Here is a 19,684-nt window from a genome sequence, read left to right on the forward strand (position 1 = left end):
ACCTGTGGGAGGGTCAGTGTCTGTACCTGTGGGATGGGTCAGTGTCTGTACCTGTGGGAGGGTCAGTGTCTGTACCTGTGGGATGGGTCAGTGTCTGTACCTGTGGGACGGTCAGTGTGGGTACCTGTGGGATGGGTCAGTGTCTGTACCTGTGGGAGGGTCAGTGTCTGTACCTGTGGGATGGGTCAGTGTCTGAACCTGTGGGAGGGTCAGTGTCTGTACCTGTGGGAGGGTCAGTGTGGGTACCTGTGGGAGGGTCAGTGTGGGTACCTGTGGGATGGGTCAGTGTCTGTACCTGTGGGATGGGTCAGTGTCTGTACCTGTGGGAGGGTCAGTGTGGGTACCTGTGGGAGGGTCAGTGTCTGTACCTGTGGGAGGGTCAGTGTGGGTACCTGTGGGAGGGTCAGTGTCTGTACCTGTGGGATGTGTCAGTGTCTGTACCTGTGGGAGGGTCAGTGTGGGTACCTGTGGGAGGGTCAGTGTCTGTACCTGTGGGAGGGTCAGTGTGGGTACCTGTGGGAGGGTCAGTGTCTGTACCTGTGGGATGGGTCAGTGTCTGTACCTGTGGGATGGGTCAGTGTCTGTACCTGTGGGAGGGGTCAGTGTCTGTACCTGTGGGAGGGTCAGTGTGGGTACCTGTGGGAGGGTCAGTGTGGGTACCTGTGGGAGGGTCAGTGTCTGTACCTGTGGGAGGGTCAGTGTGGGTCCCTGTGGGAGGGTCAGTGTGGGTACCTGTGGGAGGGTCAGTGTGGGTACCTGTGGGAGGGTCAGTGTCTGTACCTGTGGGATGGGTCAGTGTGGGTACCTGTGGGAGGGTCAGTGTCTGTACCTGTGGGATGGGTCAGTGTGGGTACCTGTGGGAGGGTCAGTGTCTGTACCTGTGGGAGGGTCAGTGTCTGTACCTGTGGGATGGGTCAGTGTCTGTACCTGTGGGAGGGTCAGTCTGGGTACCTGCGGGAGGGTCAGTGTCGGTCCCTGCGGGAGGGTCAGTGTGGGTACCTGTGGGAGGGTCAGTGTGGGTACCTGTGGGAGGGTCAGTGTCTGTACCTGTGGGATGGGTCAGTGTCTGTACCTGTGGGAGGGTCAGTGTGGGTACCTGTGGGATGGGTCAGTGTCTGTACCTGTGGGAGGGTCAGTGTCTGTACCTGTGGGATGGGTCAGTGTGGGTACCTGTGGGAGGGTCAGTGTCTGTACCTGTGGGAGGGTCAGTGTCTGTACGTGTGGGAGGGTCAGTGTCTGTCCCTGTGGGAGGGTCAGTGTCTGTACCTGTGGGAGGGTCAGTGTGGGTACCTGTGGGAAGGGTCAGTGTCTGTACCTGTGGGATGGGTCAGTGTGGGTACCTGTGGGATGGGTCAGTGTGGGTACCTGTGTGAGGGTCAGTGTCTGTACCTGTGGGATGGGTCAGTGTCTGTACCTGTGGGAGGGTCAGTGTCTGTACCTGTGGGATGGGTCAGTGTGGGTACCTGTGGGATGGGTCAGTGTCTGTACCTGTGGGAGGGTCAGTGTCTGTACCTGTGGGAGGGTCAGTGTGGGTACCTGTGGGATGGGTCAGTGTCTGTACCTGTGGGATGGGTCAGTGTGGGTACCTGTGGGAGGGTCAGTGTCTGTACCTGTGGGAGGGTCAGTGTCTGTACGTGTGGGAGGGTCAGTGTCTGTCCCTGTGGGAGGGTCAGTGTCTGTACCTGTGGGAGGGTCAGTGTGGGTACCTGTGGGAAGGGTCAGTGTCTGTACCTGTGGGATGGGTCAGTGTGGGTACCTGTGGGATGGGTCAGTGTGGGTACCTGTGTGAGGGTCAGTGTCTGTACCTGTGGGATGGGTCAGTGTCTGTACCTGTGGGAGGGTCAGTGTCTGTACCTGTGGGATGGGTCAGTGTGGGTACCTGTGGGATGGGTCAGTGTCTGTACCTGTGGGAGGGTCAGTGTCTGTACCTGTGGGAGGGTCAGTGTGGGTACCTGTGGGAGGGTCAGTGTCTGTACCTGTGGGAGGGTCAGTGTCTGTACCTGTGGGATGGGTCAGTGTGGGTACCTGTGGGAGGGTCAGTGTCTGTACCTGTGGGATGGGTCAGTGTGGGTACCTGTCGGAGGGTCAGTGTCTGTACCTGTGGGAGGGTCAGTGTCTGTACCTGTGGGAGGGTCAGTGTGGGTACCTGTGGGAGGGTCAGTGTCTGTACCTGTGGGATGGGTCAGTGTGGGTACCTGTGGGAGGGTCAGTGTCTGTACCTGTGGGATGGGTCAGTGTGGGTACCTGTGGGATGGGTCAGTGTCTGTACCTGTGGGAGGGTCAGTGTCTGTACCTGTGGGATGGGTCAGTGTGGCTACCTGTGGGAGGGTCAGTGTCTGTACCTGTGGGAGGGTCAGTGTCTGTACCTGTGGGATGGGTCAGTGTCTGTACCTGTGGGAAGGGTCAGTGTCTGTACCTGTGGGATGGGTCAGTGTGGGTACCTGTGGGAAGGGTCAGTGTCTGTACCTGTGCGAGGGTCAGTGTGGGTACCTGTGGGATGGGTCAGTGTGGGTACCTGTGGGAGGGTCAGTGTGGGTACCTGTGGGATGGGTCAGTGTCTGTACCTGTGGGAGGGTCAGTGTCTGTACCTGTGGGATGGGTCAGTGTCTGTACCTGTGGGAGGGTCAGTGTCTGTACCTGTGGGATGGGTCAGTGTGGGTACCTGTGGGATGGGTCAGTGTCTGTACCTGTGGGAGGGTCAGTGTCTGTACATGTGGGAGGGTCAGTGTCTGTACCTGTGGGATGGGTCAGTGTCTGTACCTGTGGGATGGGTCAGTGTGGGTACCTGTGGGAGGGTCAGTGTCTGTACATGTGGGATGGGTCAGTGTCTGTACCTGTGGGAGGGTCAGTGTCTGTACCTGTGGGAGGGTCAGTGTCTGTACCTGTGGGATGGGTCAGTGTGGGTACCTGTGGGAGGGTCAGTGTCTGTACCTGTGGGATGGGTCAGTGTGGGTACCTGTGGGAGGGTCAGTGTCTGTACCTGTGGGATGGGTCAGTGTGGGTACCTGTGGGAGGGTCAGTGTGGGTACCTGTGGGAGGGGTCAGTGTCTGTACCTGTGGGAGGGTCAGTGTCTGTACATGTGGGATGGGTCAGTGTGGGTACCTGTGGGAGGGTCAGTGTCTGTACCTGTGGGAGGGTCAGTGTGGGTACCTGTGGGAGGGTCAGTGTCTGTACCTGTGGGATGGGTCAGTGTGGGTACCTGTGGGAGGGTCAGTGTCTGTACCTGTGGGAGGGTCAGTGTGGGTACCTGTGGGATGGGTCAGTGTGGGTACCTGTGGGATGGGTCAGTGTCTGTACCTGTGGGAGGGTCAGTGTCTGTACCTGTGGGATGGGTCAGTGTCTGTACCTGTGGGAGGGTCAGTGTGGGTACCTGTGGGATGGGTCAGTGTCTGTACCTGTGGGAGGGTCAGTGTGGGTACCTGTGGGATGGGTCAGTGTCTGTACCTGTGGGAGGGTCAGTGTCTGTACCTGTGGGATGGGTCAGTGTGGGTACCTGTGGGATGGGTCAGTGTCTATACCTGTGGGATGGGTCAGTGTCTGTAACTGTGGGAGCGTCAGTGTCTGTACCTGTGGGATGGGTCAGTGTGGGTACCTGTGGGAGGGTCAGTGTCTGTACCTGTGGGAGGGTCAGTGTGGGTACCTGTGGGAGGGTCAGTGTCTGTACCTGTGGGATGGGTCAGTGTCTGTACCTGTGGGCGGGTCAGTGTGGGTACCTGTGGGAGGGTCAGTGTGGGTACATGTGGGAGGGTCAGTGTCTGTACCTGTGGGAGGGGTCAGTGTCTGTACCTGTGGGAGGGTCAGTGTCTGTCCCTGTGGGAGGGTCAGTGTCTGTACCTGTGGGAGGGTCAGTGTGGGTACCTGTGGGAAGGGTCAGTGTCTGTACCTGTGGGATGGGTCAGTGTGGGTACCTGTGGGATGGGTCAGTGTGGGTACCTGTGTGAGGGTCAGTGTCTGTACCTGTGGGATGGGTCAGTGTCTGTACCTGTGGGAGGGTCAGTGTCTGTACCTGTGGGAGGGTCAGTGTGGGTACCTGTGGGAGGGTCAGTGTCTGTACCTGTGGGATGGGTCAGTGTCTGTACCTGTGGGAAGGGTCAGTGTCTGTACCTGTGGGAGGGTCAGTGTCTGTACCTGTGGGAGGGTCAGTGTGGGTACCTGTGGGAGGGTCAGTGTGGGTACCTGTGGGATGGGTCAGTGTGGGTACCTGTGTGAGGGTCAGTGTCTGTACCTGTGGGATGGGTCAGTGTCTGTACCTGTGGGAGGGTCAGTGTCTGTACCTGTGGGATGGGTCAGTGTCTGTACCTGTGGGATTGGTCACTGTCTGTACCTGTGGGATGGGTCAGTGTGGGTACCTGTGGGAGGGTCAGTTTCTGTACCTGTGGGAGGGTCAGTGTGGGTCCCTGTGGGAGGGTCAGTGTGGGTACCTGTGGGAGGCTCAGTGTCTGTACCTGTGGGATGGGTCAGTGTCTGTACCTGTGGGAGGGTCAGTGTCTGTACCTGTGGGATGGGTCAGTGTCTGTACCTGTGGGATGGGTCAGTGTGGGTACCTGTGGGAGGGTCAGTGTGGGTACCTGTGGGAGGGGTCAGTGTCTGTCCCTGTGGGAGGGTCAGTGTGGGTACCTGTGGGAGGGTCAGTGTGGGTACCTGTGGGAGGGTCAGTGTGGGTACCTGTGGGATGGGTCAGTGTCTGTACCTGTGGGAGGGTCAGTGTGGGTACCTGTGGGAGGGTCAGTGTGGGTACCTGTGGGATGGGTCAGTGTCTGTACCTGTGGGAGGGTCAGTGTCTGTACCTGTGGGATGGGTCAGTGTCTGTACCTGTGGGATGGGTCAGTGTGGGTACCTGTGGGAGGGTCAGTGTGGGTACCTGTGGGAGGGGTCAGTGTCTGTCCCTGTGGGAGGGTCAGTGTGGGTACCTGTGGGAGGGTCAGTGTGGGTACCTGTGGGAGGGTCAGTGTGGGTACCTGTGGGATGGGTCAGTGTCTGTACCTGTGGGAGGGTCAGTGTGGGTACCTGTGGGAGGGTCAGTGTGGGTACCTGTGGGAGGGGTCAGTGTCTGTACCTGTGGGATGGGTCAGTGTGGGTACCTTTGGGAGGGTCAGTGTCTGTACCTGTGGGATGGGTCAGTGTGGGTACCTGTGGGAGGGTCAGTGTCTGTACCTGTGGGATGGGTCAGTGTCTGTAGCTGTGGGATGAGTCAGTGTCTGTACCTGTGGGAGGGTCAGTGTGGGTACCTGTGGGATGGGTCAGTGTCTGTACCTGTGGGAGGGTCAGTGTGGGTACCTGTGGGAGGGTCAGTGTGGGTACCTGTGGGAGGGTCAGTGTCTGTACCTGTGGGATGGGTCAGTGTCTGTACCTGTGGGATGGGTCAGTGTGGGTACCTGTGGGATGGGTCAGTGTGGGTACCTGTGGGAGGGTTAGTGTGGGTACCTGTGGGATGGGTCAGTGTCTGTACCTGTGGGATGGGTCAGTGTGGGTACCTGTGGGAGGGTCAGTGTCTGTACCTGTGGGAGGGTCAGTGTCTGTACCTGTGGGAGGGGTCAGTGTCTGTACCTGTGGGATGGGTCAGTGTCTGTACCTGTGGGAGGGTCAGAGTCTGTACCTGTGGGAGGGTCAGTGTGGGTACCTGTGGGAGGGTCAGTGTCTGTACCTGTGGGAGGGTCAGTGTGGGTACCTGTGGGATGGGTCAGTGTGGGTCCCTGTGTGAGGGTTAGTGTGGGTACCTGTGGGAGGGTCAGTGTCTGTACCTGTGGGAGGGTCAGTGTCTGTACCTGTGGGAGGGTCAGTGTGGGTACCTGTGGGAGGGTCAGTGTCTGTACCTGTGGGAGGGTCAGTGTGGGTACCTGTGGGAGGGTCAGTGTCTGTACCTGTGGGATGGGTCAGTGTCTGTACCTGTGGGAGGGTCAGTGTCTGTACCTGTGTGAGGGTCAGTGTGGGTACCTGTGGGAGGGTCAGTGTGGGTACCTGTGGGAGGGTCAGTGTCTGTACCTGTGGGATGGGTCAGTGTGGGTACCTGTGGGAGGGTCAGTGTGGGTACCTGTGGGAGGGTCAGTGTCTGTACCTGTGCGAGGGTCAGTGTCTGTACCTGTGGGAGGGTCAGTGTGGGTACCTGTGGGAGGGTCAGTGTCTGTACCTGTGCGAGGGTCAGTGTCTGTACCTGTGGGAGGGTCAGTGTGGGTACCTGTGGGATGGGTCAGTGTCTGTACCTGTGGGAGGGTCAGTGTCTGTACCTGTGGGAGGGTCAGTGTGGGTACCTGTGGGAGGGTCAGTGTGGGTACCTGTGGGAGGGTCAGTGTCTGTACCTGTGGTAGGGTCAGTGTCTGTACCTGTGGGAGGGTCAGTGTGGGTACCTGTGGGAGGGTCAGTGTCTGTACCTGTGGGATAGGTCAGTGTCTGTACCTGTGGGAGGGTCAGTGTGTGTACCTGTGGGAGGGTCAGTGTGGGTACCTGTGGGAGGGTCAGTGTCTGTACCTGTGGGATGGGTCAGTGTGGGTACCTGTGGGAGGGTCAGTGTGGGTACCTGTGGGAGGGTCAGTGTCTGTACCTGTGGGATGGGTCAGTGTCTGTACCTGTGGGAGGGTCAGTGTGGGTACCTGTGGGAGGGTCAGTGTCGGTCCCTGTGGGAGGGTCAGTGTCTGTACCTGTGGGAGGGTCAGTGTCGGTCCCTGTGGGATGGGTCAGTGTCTGTACCTGTGGGAGGGTCAGTGTCTGTACCTGTGGGATGGGTCAGTGTGGGTACCTGTGGGAGGGTCAGTGTCTGTACCTGTGGGATGGGTCAGTGTCTGTACCTGTGGGAGGGTCAGTGTCTGTACCTGTGGGATGGGACAGTGTGGGTACCTGTGGCAGGGTCAGTGTCTGTACCTGTGGGATGGGTCAGTGTGGGTACCTGTGGGAGGGTCAGTGTCTGTACCTGTGGGATGGGTCAGTGTGGGTACCTGTGGGATGGGTCAGTGTGGGTACCTGTGGGATGGGTCAGTGTCTGTACCTGTGGGATGGGTCAGTGTCTGTACCTGTGGGAGGGTCAGTGTGGGTACCTGTGCGAGGGTCAGTGTGGGTACCTGTGGGATGGGTCAGTGTGGGTACCTGTGGGAGGGTCAGTGTGGGTACCTGAGGGAGGGTCAGTGTCTGTACCTGTGGGAGGGTCAGTGTGGGTACCTATGGGAGGGTCAGTGTCTGTACCTGTGGGAGGGTCAGTGTCTGTACCTGTGGGATGGGTCAGTGTGGGTACCTGTGGGAGGGTCAGTGTCTGTACCTGTGGGATGGGTCAGTGTGGGTACCTGTGGGATGGGTCAGTGTCTGTACCTGTGGGAGGGTCAGTGTCTGTACCTGTGGGAGGGTCAGTGTCTGTACCTGTGGGAGGGTTAGTGTGAGTACCTGTGGGAGGGTCAGTGTCTGTACCTGTGGGATGGGTCAGTGTGGATACCTGTGGGAGGGTCAGTGTGGATACCTGTGGGATGGGTCAGTGTGGGTACCTGTGGGAGGGTCAGTGTCTGTACCTGTGGGAGGGTCAGTGTGGGTACCTGTGGGAGGGTCAGTGTGGGTACCTGTGGGAGGGTCAGTGTCTGTACCTGTGGGATGGGTCAGTGTCTGTACCTGTGGGAGGGTCAGTGTGGGTACCTGTGGGAGGGTCAGTGTCTGTACCTGTGGGATGGGTCAGTGTCTGTACCTGTGGGATGGGTCAGTGTGGGTACCTTTGGGATGGGTCAGTGTCTGTACCTGTGGGAGGGTCAGTGTGGGTACCTGTGGGATGGGTCAGTGTCTGTACCTGTGGGAGGGTCAGTGTGGGTACCTGTGGGAGGGTCAGTGTCTGTACCTGTGGGATGGGTCAGTGTGGGTACCTGTGGGAGGGTCAGTGTCTGTGCCTGTGGGAGGGTCAGTGTCTGTACCTGTGGGAGGGTCAGTGTGGGTACCTGTGGGAGGGTCAGTGTGGGGTACCTGTGGGAGGGTCAGTGTCTGTACCTGTGGGAGGGTCAGTGTGGGTACCTGCGGGAGGGTCAGTGTCGGTCCCTGTGGGAGGGTCAGTGTGGGTCCCTGTGGGAGGGTCAGTGTCTGTACCTGTGGGAGGGTCAGTGTCTGTACCTGTGGGATGGGTCAGTGTGGGTACCTGTGGGAGGGTCAGTGTCTGTACCTGTGGGATGGGTCAGTGTGGGTACCTGTGGGATGGGTCAGTGTCTGTACCTGTGGGAGGGTCAGTGTCTGTACCTGTGGGAGGGTCACTGTCTGTACCTGTGGGAGGGTTAGTGTGAGTACCTGTGGGAGGGTCAGTGTCTGTACCTGTGGGATGGGTCAGTGTGGATACCTGTGGGAGGGTCAGTGTGGATACCTGTGGGATGGGTCAGTGTGGGTACCTGTGGGAGGGTCAGTGTCTGTACCTGTGGGAGGGTCAGTGTGGGTTCCTGTGGGAGGGTCAGTGTCTGTACCTGTGGGATGGGTCAGTGTCTGTACCTGTGGGAGGGTCAGTGTGGGTACCTGTGGGAGGGTCAGTGTCTGTACCTGTGGGAGGGTCAGTGTCTGTACCTGTGGGATGGGTCAGTGTGGGTACGTGTGGGATGGGTCAGTGTGGGTACCTGTGGGATGGGTCAGTGTCTGTACCTGTGGGATGGGTCAGTGTCTGTCCCTGTGGGAGGGTCAGTGTGGGTACCTGTGGGAGGGTCAGTGTCTGTACCTGTGGGATGGGTCAGTGTGGGTACCTGTGGGAGGGTCAGTGTCTGTGCCTGTGGGAGGGTCAGTGTGGGTACCTGTGGGATGGGTCAGTGTGGGTACCTTTGAGATGTGTCAGTGTCTGTACCTGTGGGAGGGTCAGTGTCTGTACCTGTGGGAGGGTCAGTGTGGGTACCTGTGGGATGGGTCAGTGTCTGTACCTGTGGGAGGGTCAGTGTCTGTACCTGTGGGAGGGTCAGTGTCTGTACCTGTGGGATGGGTCAGTGTCTGTACCTGTGGGAGGGTCAGTGTGGGTACCTGTGGGATGGGTCAGTGTCTGTACCTGTGGGAGGGTCAGTGTGGGTACCTGTGGGATGGGTCAGTGTCTGTACCTGTGGGATGGGTCAGTGTCTGTACCTGTGGGAGGGTCAGTGTCTGTACCTGTGGGCGGGTCAGTGTGGGTACCTGTGGGAGGGTCAGTGTCTGTACCTGTGGGATGGGTCAGTGTCTGTACCTGTGGGATGGGTCAGTGTCTGTACCTGTGGGCGGGTCAGTGTGGGTACCTGTGGGAGGGTCAGTGTCTGTACCTGTGGGAGGGTCAGTGTCTGTACCTGTGGGAGGGTCAGTGTCTGTACCTGTGGGAGGGGTCAGTGTCTGTACCTGTGGGAGGGTCAGTGTCTGTCCCTGTGGGAGGGTCAGTGTCTTTACCTGTGGGAGGGTCAGTGTCTGTACCTGTGGGAAGGGTCAGTGTCTGTACCTGTGGGAGGGTCAGTGTGGGTACCTGTGGGAGGGTCAGTGTGGGTACCTGTGGGATGGGTCAGTGTGGGTACCTGTGTGAGGGTCAGTGTCTGTACCTGTGGGATGGGTCAGTGTCTGTACCTGTGGGAGGGTCAGTGTCTGTACCTGTGGGAGGGTCAGTGTCTGTACCTGTGGGATGGGTCAGTGTGGGTACCTGTGGGAGGGTCAGTGTCTGTACCTGTGGGATGGGTCAGTGTGGGTACCTGTGGGAGGGTCAGTGTGGGTACCTGTGGGATGGGTCAGTGTCTGTACCTGTGGGAGGGTCAGTGTCTGTACCTGTGGGATGGGTCACTGTCTGTACCTGTGGGATGGGTCAGTGTCTGTACCTGTGGGAGGGTCAGTGTCTGTACCTGTGGGAGGGTCAGTGTGGGTACCTGTGGGATGGGTCAGTGTGGGTACCTGTGGGATGGGTCAGTGTCTGTACCTGTGGGAGGGTCAGTGTCTGTACCTGTGGGATGGGTCAGTGTCTGTACCTGTGGGAGGGTCAGTGTCTGTACCTGTGGGAGGGTCAGTGTGGTAACCTGTGGGATGGGTCAGTGTCTGTACCTGTGGGAGGGTCAGTGTCTGTACCTGTGGGAGGGTCAGTGTCTGTACCTGTGGGATGGGTCAGTGTGGGTACCTGTGGGAGGGTCAGTGTGGGTACCTGTGGGATGGGTCAGTGTCTGTACCTGTGGGATGGGTCAGTGTCTGTACCTGTGGGATGGGTCAGTGTGGGTACCTGTGGGAGGGTCAGTGTCTGTACCTGTGGGATGGGTCAGTGTGGGTACCTGTGGGAGGGTCAGTGTCTGTACCTGTGGGATGGGTCAGTGTGGGTACCTGTGGGAGGGTCATTGTCTGTACCTGTGGGATGGGTCAGTGTGGGTACCTGTGGGAGGGTCAGTGTCTGTACCTGTGGGAGGGTCAGTGTGGGTACCTGTGGGATGGGTCAGTGTGGGTACCTGTGGGATGGGTCAGTGTGGGTACCTGTGGGAGGGTCAGTGTCTGTACCTGTGGGATGGGTCAGTGTCTGTACCTGTGGGAGGGTCAGTGTCTGTACCTGTGGGAGGGTCAGTGTCTGTACCTGTGGGATGGGTCAGTGTCTGTACCTGTGGGAGGGTCAGTGTGGGTACCTGTGGGATGGGTCAGTGTCTGTACCTGTGGGAGGGTCAGTGTCTGTACCTGTGGGATGGGTCAGTGTCTGTACCTGTGGGAGGGTCAGTGTCTGTACCTGTGGGAGGGTCAGTGTGGGTACCTGTGGGATGGGTCAGTGTTGGTCCCTGTGGGAGGGTCAGTGTGGGTCCCTGTGGGAGCGTCAGTGTGGGTCCCTGTGGGAGGGTCAGTGTGCGTATCTGTGGGAGGGTCAGTGTGCGTATCTGTGGGAGGGTCAGTGTCTGTACCTGTGGGAGGGTCAGTGTCTGTACCTGTGGGAGGGTCAGTGTTGGTCCCTGTGGGAGGGTCAGTGTGGGTCCCTGTGGGAGGGTCAGTGTCTGTACCTGTGGGAGGGTCAGTGTGGGTCCCTGTGGGAGGGTCAGTGTCTGTACCTGTGGGAGGGTCAGTGTGGGTACCTGTGGGAGGGTCAGTGTCTGTACCTGTGGGAGGGTCAGTGTCTGTACCTGTGGGAGGGTCAGTGTGGGTACCTGTGGGAGGGTCAGTGTCTGTACCTGTGGGAGGGTCAGTGTGGGTACCTGTGGGATGGGTCAGTGTCTGTACCTGTGCGAGGGTCAGTGTGGGTACCTGTGGGAGGGTCAGTGTCTGTACCTGTGGGAGGGTCAGTGTCTGTACCTGTGGGATGGGTCAGTGTCTGTACCTGTGGAGGGTCAGTGTGGGTACCTGTGGGATAGGTCAGTGTCTGTACCTGTGGGAGGGTCAGTGTGGGTACCTGTGGGAGGGTCAGTGTCTGTACCTGTGGGATGGGTCAGTGTCTGTACCTGTGGGAGGGTCAGTGTCTGTACCTGTGGGAGGGTCAGTGTCTGTACCTGTGGGAGGGTCAGTGTGGGTACCTGTGGGATGGGTCAGTGTCTGTACCTGTGGGAGGGTCAGTGTGGGTACCTGTGGGAGGGTCAGTGTCTGTACCTGTGGGAGGGTCAGTGTGGGTACCTGTGGGAGGGTCAGTGTCTGTACCTGTGGGAGGGTCAGTGTGGGTACCTGTGGGAGGGTCAGTGTCTGTACCTGTGGGATGGGTCAGTGTCTGTACCTGTGGGAGGGTCAGTGTCTGTACCTGTGGGATGGGTCAGTGTCTGTACCTGTGGGAGGGTCAGTGTGGGTACCTGTGGGATGGGTCAGTGTCTGTACCTGTGGGATGGGTCAGTGTGGGTACCTGTGGGAGGGGTCAGTGTCTGTCCCTGTGGGAGGGTCAGTGTGGGTACCTGTGGGATGGGTCAGTGTCTGTACCTGTGGGATGGGTCAGTGTCTGTACCTGTGGGAGGGGTCAGTGTCTGTCCCTGTGGGAGGGTCAGTGTGGGTACCTGTGGGAGGGTCAGTGTCTGTACCTGTGGGAGGGTCAGTGTGGGTACCTGTGGGATGGGTCAGTGTCTGTACCTGTGGGATGGGTCAGTGTGGGTACCTGTGGGATGGGTCAGTGTCTGTACCTGTGGGAGGGTCAGTGTTTGTACCTGTGGGAGGGTCAGTGTGGGTACATGTGGGAGGGTCAGTGTGGGTACCTGTGGGAGGGTCAGTGTGGGTACCTGTGGGAGGGTCAGTGTCTGTACCTGTGGGAGGGTCAGTGTGGGTACCCTGTGGGAGGGTCAGTGTGGGTACCTGTGGGAGGGTCAGTGTCTGTACCTGTGGGAGGGTCAGTGTGGGTACCTGTGGGAGGGTCAGTGTGGGTACCTGTGTGATGGGTCAGTGTCTGTACCTGTGGGAGGGTCAGTGTGGGTACCTGTGTGAGGGTCAGTGTCTGTACCTGTGGGAGGGTCAGTGTCTGTACCTGTGGGCGGGTCAGTGTCTGTACCTGTGGGAGGGTCAGTGTCTGTACCTGTGGGAGGGTCAGTGTGGGTACCTGTGGGAGGGTCAGTGTCTGTACCTGTGGGATGGGTCAGTGTGGGTACCTGTGGGAGGGTCAGTGTCTGTACCTGTGGGAGGGTCAGTGTCTGTACCTGTGGGAGGGTCAGTGTGTGGGTACCTGTGGGAGGGGTCAGTGTCTGTACCTGTGGGATGGGTCAGTGTCTGTACCTGTGGGAGGGTCAGTGTGGGTAACTGTGGGAGGGGTCAGTGTCTGTACCTGTTGGAGGGTCAGTGTGGGTACCTGTGGGATGTGTCAGTGTCTGTACCTGTGGGATGGGTCAGTGTCTGTACCTGTGGGATGGGTCAGTGTCTGTACCTATGGGAGGGTCAGTGTCTGTACCTGTGGGAGGGTCAGTGTGGGTACCTGTGGGATGGGTCAGTGTCTGTACCTGTGGGAGGGTCAGTGTGGGTACCTGTGGGAGGGTCAGTGTCTGTACCTGTGGGATGGGTCAGTGTCTGTACCTGTGGGAGGGTCAGTGTCTGTACCTGTGGGAGGGTCAGTGTGGTAACCTGTGGGATGGGTCAGTGTCTGTACCTGTGGGAGGGTCAGTGTCTGTACCTGAGGGAGGGTCAGTGTCTGTACCTGTGGGAGGGTCAGTGTCTGTACCTGTGGGATGGGTCAGTGTCTGTACCTGTGGGAGGGTCAGTGTGGGTACCTGTGGGAGGGTCAGTGTGTGTACCTGTGGGAGGGTCAGTGTGTGTACCTGTGGGAGGGTCAGTGTGGGTACCTGTGGGAGGGTCAGTGTCTGTACCTGTGGGAGGGGTCAGTGTGGGTACCTGTGGGAGGGTCAGTGTCTGTACCTGTGGGAGGGTCAGTGTGGGTACCTGTGGGAGGGGTCAGTGTCTGTACCTGTGGGATGGGTCAGTGTGGGTACCTGTGGGAGGGTCAGTGTCTGTACCTGTGGGAGGTCAGTGTCTGTACCTGTGGGATGGGTCAGTGTTGGTACCTGTGGGATGGGTCAGTGTCTGTACCTGTGGGAGGGTCAGTGTCTGTACCTGTGGGAGGGTCAGTGTGGGTACCTGTGGGAGGGTCAGTGTCTGTACCTGTGGGATGGGTCAGTGTGGGTACCTGTGGGAGGGTCAGTGTGGGTACCTGTGGGAGAGTCAGTGTGGGTACCTGTGGGAGGGTCAGTGTCTGTACCTGTGGGAGGGTCAGTGTGGGTACCTGTGGGAGGGTCAGTGTCTGTACCTGTGGGAGGGTCAGTGTCTGTACCTGTGGGATGGGTCAGTGTGGGTACCTGTGGGAGGGTCAGTGTGGGTACCTGTGGGGAGGGTCAGTGTCTGTACCTGTGGGAGGGTCAGTGTCTGTACCTGTGGGAGGGTCAGTGTGGGTCCCTGTGGGAGGGTCAGTGTCTGTACCTGTGGGAGGGTCAGTGTGGGTCCCTGTGGGAGGGTCAGTGTGGGTCCCTGTGGGAGGGTCAGTGTGGGTCCCTGTGGGAGGGTCAGTGTCTGTACCTGTGGGAGGGTCAGTGTGGGTCCCTGTGGGAGGGTCAGTGTTGGTCCCTGTGGGAGGGTCAGTTGTGGGTCCCTGTGGAGGGTCAGTGTTGGTCCCTGTGGGATGGGTCAGTGTTGGTCCCTGTGGGAGGGTCAGTGTGGGTCCCTGTGGGAGGGTCAGTGTGGGTACCTGTGTGAGGGTTAGTGTGGGTACCTGTGGGAGGGTCAGTGTCTGTACCTGTGGGATGGGTCAGTGTGGGTACCTGTGGGGAGGGTCAGTGTCTGTACCTGTGGGAGGGTCAGTGTGGGTACCTGTGGGAGGGTCAGTGTCTGTACCTGTGGGAGGGTCAGTGTCTGTACCTGTGTGAGGGTCAGTGTCTGTACCTGTGGGATGGGTCAAGTGTCTGTACCTGTGGGAGGGGTCAGTGTCTGTACCTGTGGGAGGGTCAGTGTCTGTACCTGTGGGAGGGTCAGTGTCTGTACCTGTGGGAGGGTCAGTGTCTGTACCTGTGGGATGGGTCAGTGTGGGTACCTGTGGGATGGGTCAGTGTTGGTCCCTGTGGGAGGGTCAGTGTTGGTCCCTGTGGGATGGGTCAGTGTTGGTCCCTGTGGGAGGGTCAGTGTTGGTCCCTGTGGGATGGGTCAGTGTTGGTCCCTGTGGGAGGGTCAGTGTCTGTACCTGTGGGAGGGTCAGTGTGGGTCCCTGTGGGAGGGTCAGTGTGGGTCCCTGTGGGAGGGTCAGTGTGGGTCCCTGTGGGAGGGTCAGTGTGGGTCCCTGTGCGATGGGTCAGTGTTGGTCCTGTGGGAGGGTCAGTGTTGGTCCCTGTGGGATGGGTCAGTGTGGGTCCCTGTGGGAGGGTCAGTGTTGGTCCCTGTGGGAGGGTCAGTGTTGGTCCCTGGGGGGATGGGTCAGTGTGGGTCCCTGTGGGATGGGTCAGTGTCTGTACCTGTGGGATGTGTCAGTGTCTGTACCTGTGGGAGGGTCAGTGTTGGTCCCCTGTGGGATGGGTCAGTGTGGGTCCCTGTGGGATGGGTCAGTGTCTGTACCTGTGGAGGGTCAGTGTGGGTCCCTGTGGGAGGGTCAGTGTGGGTCCCTGTGGGAGGGTCAGTGTCTGTACCTGTGGGATGGGTCAGTGTCTGTACCTGTGGGAGGGTCAGTGTTGGTCCCTGTGGGAGGGTCAGTGTTGGTCCCTGTGGGAGGGTCAGTGTCTGTACCTGTGGGAGGGTCAGTGTTGGTCCATGTGGGAGGGTCAGTGTTGGTCCCTGTGGGAGGGTCAGTGTGGGTACCTGTGGGAGGGTCAGTGTCTGTACCTGTGGGATGGGTCAGTGTGGGTACCTGTGGGATGGGTCAGTGTCTGTACCTGTGGGATGGGTCAGTGTGGGTACCTGTGGGAGGGGTCAGTGTGGGTACCTGTGGGAGGGTCAGTGTGGGTACCTGTGGGAGGGTCAGTGTCTGTACCTGTGGGATGGGTCAGTGTCTGTACCTGTGGGAGGGGTCAGTGTCTGTACCTGTGGGAGGGTCAGTGTCTGTACCTGTGGGATGGGTCAGTGTGGGTACCTGTGGGATGGGTCAGTGTCTGTACCTGTTGGAGGGTCAGTGTGGGTACCTGTGGGATGGGTCAGTGTCTGTACCTGTGGGATGGGTCAGTGTGGGTACCTGTGGGAGGGTCAGTGTGGGTACCTGTGGGAGGGTCAGTGTCTGTACCTGTGGGATGGGTCAGTGTCTGTACCTGTGGGAGGGTCAGTGTCTGTACCTGTGGGATGGGTCAGTGTCTGTACCTGTGGGAGGGTCAGTGTCTGTACCTGTGGGATGGGTCAGTGTCTGTACCTGTGGGAGGGTCAGTGTGGGTACCTGTGGGAGGGTCAGTGTGGGTACCTGTGGGATGGGTCAGTGTGGGTACCTGTGGGATGGGTCAGTGTCTGTACCTGTGGGATGGGTCAGTGTCTGTACCTGTGGGAGGGTCAGTGTGGGTACCTGTGGGAGGGTCAGTGTGGGTACCTGTGGGACGGTCAGTGTGGGTACCTGTGGGAGGGTCAGTGTCTGTACCTGTGGGAGGGGTCAGTGTGGGTACCTGTGGGAGGGTCAGTGTGGGTACCTGTGGGAGGGTCAGTGTCTGTACCTGTGGGATGGGTCAGTGTTTGTACCTGTGGGAGGGTCAGTGTCTGTACCTGTGGGATGGGTCAGTGTCTGTACCTGTGGGAGGGTCAGTGTCTGTACCTGTGGGAGGGTCAGTGTCTGTACTTGTGGGATGGGTCAGTGTGGGTACCTGTGGGAGGGTCTGTGTGGGTCCCTGTGGGATGGGTCAGTGTGGGTCCTTGTGGGATGGGTCAGTGTGGGTCCTTGTGGGATGGGTCAGTGTGGGTCCCTGTGGGAGGGTCAGTGTGGGTCCCTGTGGGAGGGTCAGTGTCTGTACCTGTGGGAGGGTCAGTGTCTGTACCTGTGGGAGGGTCAGTGTCGGTCCCTGTGGGAGGGTCAGTGTCTGTACCTGTGGGAGGGTCAGTGTCTGTACCTGTGGATGGGTCAGTGTCTATACCTGTGGGAGGGTCAGTGTGGGGTCCCCCGTGGGAGGGTCAGTGTGGGTACCTGTGGGAGGGTCAGTGTTGGTCCCTGTGGGAGGGTCAGTGTCTGTACCTGTGGGAGGGTCAGTGTGGGTCCCTGTGGGAGGGTCAGTGTGGGTACCTGTGGGAGGGTCTGTGTCTGTACCTGTGGGAGGGTCAGTGTCTGTACCTGTGGGAGGGTCAGTGTTGGTCCCTGTGGGAGGGTCAGTGTCTGTACCTGTGGGAGGGTCAGTGTCTGTACCTGTGGGATGGGTCAGTGTGGGTACCTGTGGGAGGGTCAGTGTGGGTACCTGTGGGAGGGTCAGTGTCTGTACCTGTGGGAGGGTCAGTGTCTGTACCTGTGGGAGGGTCAGTGTGGGTCCCTGTGGGAGGGTCAGTGTCTGTACCTGTGGGAGGGTCAGTGTGGGTCCCTGTGGGAGGGTCAGTGTGGGTCCCTGTGGGAGGGTCAGTGTGGGTCCCTGTGGGAGGGTCAGTGTCTGTACCTGTGGGAGGGTCAGTGTGGGTCCCTGTGGGAGGGTCAGTGTTGGTCCCTGTGGGAGGGTCAGTGTTGGTCCCTGTGGGAGGGTCAGTGTGGGTCCCTGTGGGAGGGTCAGTGTTGGTCCCTGTGGGATGGGTCAGTGTTGGTCCCTGTGGGAGGGTCAGTGTGGGTCCCTGTGGGAGGGTCAGTGTGGGTACCTGTGGGAGGGTCAGTGTCTGTACCTGTGGGATGGGTCAGTGTGGGTACCTGTGGGAGGGTCAGTGTTGGTCCCTGTGGGATGGGTCAGTGTGGGTCCCTGTGGGAGGGTCAGTGTGGGTACCTGTGGGATGGGTCAGTGTGGGTACCTGTGGGATGGGTCAGTGTGGGTCCCTGTGGGAGGGTCAGTGTGGGTACCTGTGGGATGGGTCAGTGTTGGTCCCTGTGGGAGGGTCAGTGTTGGTCCCTGTGGGATGGGTCAGTGTTGGTCCCTGTGGGAGGGTCAGTGTCTGTACCTGTGGGATGGGTCAGTGTTGGTCCCTGTGGGATGGGTCAGTGTTGGTCCCTGTGGGAGGGTCAGTGTCTGTACCTGTGGGATGGGTCAGTGTCTGTACCTGTGTGAGGGTCAGTGTCTGTACCTGTGTGAGGGTCAGTGTGGGTCCCTGTGGGAGGGTCAGTGTTGGTCCCTGTGGGATGGGTCAGTGTTGGTCCCTGTGGGAGGGGTCAGTGTTGGTCCCTGTGGGATGGGTCAGTGTGGGTCCCTGTGGGAGGGTCAGTGTTGGTCCCTGTGGGATGGGGTCAGTGTGGGTCCCTGTGGGAGGGTCAGTGTTGGTCCCTGTGGGAGGGGTCAGTGTGGGTCCCTGTGGGAGGGTCAGTGTTGGTCCCTGTGGGATGGGTCAGTGTGGGTCCCTGTGGGATGGGTCAGTGTGGGTCCCTGTGGGATGGGTCAGTGTCTGTACCTGTTGGAGGGTCAGTGTGGGTACCTGTGGGAGGGTCAGTGTCTGTACCTGTGGGATGGGTCAGTGTGGGTACCTGTGGGAGGGTCAGTGTGGGTACCTGTGGGATGGGTCAGTGTCGGGTAACTGTGGACTGGGTCACAGTGTCATGTAACTGTGGGTCAGTGTGGGTACCTGTGGGAGGGTCAGTGTGGTACCTGTGGGAGGGTCAGTGTCTGTACCTGTGGGAGGGTCAGTGTCTGTACCTGTGGGAGGGTCAGTGTCTGTACCTGTGGGATGGGTCAGTGTCTGTACCTGTGGGAGGGGTCAGTGTCTGTACCTGTGGGATGGGTCAGTGTCTGTACCTGTGGGAGGGTCAGTGTCTGTACCTGTGGGAGGGTCAGTGTCTGTACCTGTGGGAGGGTCAGTGTCTGTACCTGTGGGATGGGTCAGTGTCTGTACCTGTGGGAGGGTCAGTGTGGGTACCTGTGGGATGGGTCAGTGTGGGTACCTGTGGGATGGGTCAGTGTCTGTACCTGTGGGAGGGTCAGTGTGGGTACCTGTGGGAGGGTCAGTGTGGGTACCTGTGGGACGGTCAGTGTGGGTACCTGTGGGAGGGTCAGTGTCTGTACCTGTGGGATGGGTCAGTGTGGGTACCTGTGGGAGGGTCAGTGTGGGTACCGTGTGGGAGGGTCAGTGTCTGTACCTGTGGATGGGTCAGTGTCTGTACCTGTGGGAGGGTCAGTGTCTGTACCTGTGGGATGGGTCAGTGTCTGTACCTGTGGATGGGTCAGTGTCTGTACCTGTGGGAGGGTCAGTGTCTGTACCTGTGGGAGGGTCAGTGTCTGTACTTGTGGGATGGGTCAGTGTGGGTACCTGTGGAGGGTCAGTGTGGGTCCCTGTGGGATGGGTCAGTGTGGGTCCTTGTGGGATGGGTCAGTGTGGGTCCTTGTGGGATGGGTCAGTGTGGGTCCCTGTGGGAGGGTCAGTGTGGGTCCCTGTGGGAGGGTCAGTGTCTGTACCTGTGGGAGGGTCAGTGTCTGTACCTGTGGGAGGGTCAGTGTCGGTCCCTGTGGGAGGGTCGTGTCTGTACCTGTGGGAGGGTCAGTGTCTGTACCTGTGGATGGGTCAGTGTCTATACCTGTGGGAGGGTCAGTGTGGGTCCCCGTGGGAGGGTCAGTGTGGGTACCTGTGGGAGGGTCAGTGTTGGTCCCTGTGGGAGGGTCAGTGTTGGTCCCTGTGGGAGGGTCAGTGTCTGTACCTGTGGGATGGGTCAGTGTCTGTACCTGTGGGATGGGTCAGTGTCTGTACCTGTGGGAGGGTCAGTGGTCTGTACCTGTGGGAGGGTCAGTGTGGGTACCTGTGGGAGGGTCAGTGGGGGTTCCTGTGGGATGGGTCAGTGGGGGTCCCTGTGGGAGGGTCAGTGTTGGTCCCTGTGGGAGGGTCAGTGTGGGTCCCTGTGGGAGGGTCAGTGTCTGTACCTGTGGGAGGGTCAGTGTGGGTCCCTGTGGGAGGGTCAGTGTGGGTACCTGTGGGAGGGTCAGTGTCTGTACCTGTGGGAGGGTCAGTGTCTGTACCTGTGGAGGGTCAGTGTTGGTCCCTGTGGGAGGGTCAGTGTCTGTACCTGTGGGAGGGTCAGTGTCTGTACCTGTGGGATGGGTCAGTGTGGGTACCTGTGGGAGGGTCAGTGTGGGTACCTGTGGGAGGGTCAGTGTCTGTACCTGTGGGAGGGTCAGTGTCTGTACCTGTGGGAGGGTCAGTGTGGGTCCCTGTGGGAGGGTCAGTGTCTGTACCTGTGGGAGGGTCAGTGTGGGTCCCTGTGGGAGGGTCAGTGTGGGTCCCTGTGGGAGGGTCAGTGTGGGTCCCTGTGGGAGGGTCAGTGTCTGT

Source organism: Chiloscyllium punctatum, chromosome 30, assembly GCF_047496795.1.
Source record: "Chiloscyllium punctatum isolate Juve2018m chromosome 30, sChiPun1.3, whole genome shotgun sequence".
NCBI classification, from domain to species: Eukaryota; Metazoa; Chordata; class Chondrichthyes; order Orectolobiformes; family Hemiscylliidae; genus Chiloscyllium; species Chiloscyllium punctatum.